The sequence below is a fragment of the Neophocaena asiaeorientalis genome, unplaced genomic scaffold, assembly GCF_003031525.2.
Source record: "Neophocaena asiaeorientalis asiaeorientalis breed wild unplaced genomic scaffold, Neophocaena_asiaeorientalis_V1.1 scaffold65, whole genome shotgun sequence".
NCBI lineage: Eukaryota > Metazoa > Chordata > Mammalia > Artiodactyla > Phocoenidae > Neophocaena > Neophocaena asiaeorientalis.
Window position 1 is genome coordinate 11164990 of NW_020173215.1, and position 2028 is coordinate 11167017.

Consider the following 2028-nt stretch of genomic DNA (forward strand, 5'->3'; position numbering starts at 1 on the left):
AAAACTATGATTTGGGTCAATGACATGATTACAGAGCTAAGGTTTCCAACAGAGTTTCAGATGGTCAACTTGGCTTCTGAAGCAGTTCTAAGGAAGCAGTGAGAGAACATCACAGGGATAATAGAAGGGCATTAACTACCAGAAGCCCCTACATGTATCAACTGAGACCTTGAACTATCTGCGTAAACATCAGAAGCAGGGTTCTAGCCAGCCAACTAGTGAATGAAAGGCTCAGGTGCTCACCTGCCCAGAACTTACTTGGCTACCTGGTTTCTGAACTACTTGCTAGCAGATTTAGCCTTGCTGCCCAGTTCTTCTTCAATTATGAGGATCTGGTTGTAGTTGGCCAAGCACTGGGTTAGGCAAGGTGCACCAGTCTTGATCTGCCCAGTGCAGGGCTCCACCACCAGGTAAGCAATGAAGATAATTTCGGTTATGAGTTATGAGACACCACGATGCCCCACCCATCGGACTGAGCCAGTTTGCACACCTGAAAAGAATTGGCCAGGGAGCCGATCTGCTACACTTTGAGCAGGAGGCAGTTGCATGATTTCTCACCCACGGCCTTGGAAATCTGCTTCAGGATGGTCACTGAGAGATTGTCCCCCACCACCTGGATTCCTGTACTAGCAGTGAACTTCTGCCAAGCTTCCCAGTCATCTTGGTCAAAGAGATCTTGAATAGACACCAATGGGTAGTCCTTGATGAAGGAATTGTACAGGTCGAACAACTGGTCAGGTGTGGCGTACCTGCTGAGATCATTGGGAGACTTGAAGTCCAGGTCACACTTCCTTGACCTGAGGAAGTCAGAGGCAGCCAAGTCCACGGCAATGACAACCTCATCGGTGTAGCCAGCTATCCTGATCTCATTCTTCAGCAACTCCAGAGCTTCTTTCTTCTTCAGGAGCAAACCAGCCTTCATCCCCCACATTGGTGGCATCTTTCCCATATTTCTTCTTGATGACATTCTTCAGGTTGTGGTAAACCTCTGCTCCAATGTGCATGGCTTCCCTGAAGTTTGATTCAGCAACAGGGAGGATCAGAGAGTCTTGCATGGCCAGCTTGTTGCCAGCGTGAGAACCATTGTCGATCACACTGAAGGCTGGAATGGACAAGATGACTTCAGAGTTGTCAGTCAAGTCAGAAATTTGGAGGTACAGGGGCACACTTTATAAAAAACCTAGCCTTACAGACAGCCAGGGTCCCTCCCAAAATGAAGTTAGTACTAGATTTAGATTTATTTTCCATTTCATTCATCTCTATCATCCATCTGTCAGTCTTCTACTTGTTCCAAATGCTCAGTTTACATAATTCCTCTGATCTACAAATATAATACATTTACCTAAAATTTTTATCTGGTAATTGTAGTGGATTGAATAGTGTCCTCTCAAGATTCATGTCTAACCAGAACCCCAAAATGTAACCTCATTTGGAAATAGGGTTTTTGCAGATGTAATTAATTAAGATGGAGTCATACTGGATTAGGCTGGGATCTAAATCCAGTGACTGATGTCCTTAAAAGGAGGACACATCAAAAGAGACATACAGAGGGAAGAAGCCTATGTGAGGACAAAGCAGAGATCAGGGTGATGCAGTTACAAGCTAAGGAATGCCAAGGGTCGCAGGGTCCACCAGAAGCTAGGAGGAGGAAAGGAAGGAGTTATTCCTAAAGCTGTCAGACGAAACATGGTCCTACTGACACCTTGATAATGGATTTCTAGCTTCCAGGACTGTGACAAAATAAATGCCTGAGGTTTTAAGCCACCAAGCCTAAGGTTTTAGAGAGTAATGTTTCCACAAAGGAATTTAACAATAATTTTATTAAAATCAGAAGTTGTAATTTTCATCTGACTATCCAGATCCCCTCATATCACTGCAGAAAAGTTTATCGTATTGGTAAATTACCAATGTTAATTTCAAAATAAAGTGTGCTTCTATCCTATCACGGCAGGGAAAATTATGTCTAGATTTTAAGACGTGGTTTGTGGGGCTTCCCTGGTGGCGCAGTGGTTGAGAGTCCGCCTGCCG

At 44.4% G+C, this 2028-nt stretch overlaps 1 pseudogene; it reads right to left on the reverse strand.

Annotated features, from left to right (window-relative positions):
- Window positions 1-254: 254 nt before the first annotated feature.
- LOC112399781 (alpha-enolase pseudogene) lies at window positions 255-1299 on the reverse strand (annotated as a pseudogene).
- Window positions 1300-2028: the final 729 nt, after the last annotated feature.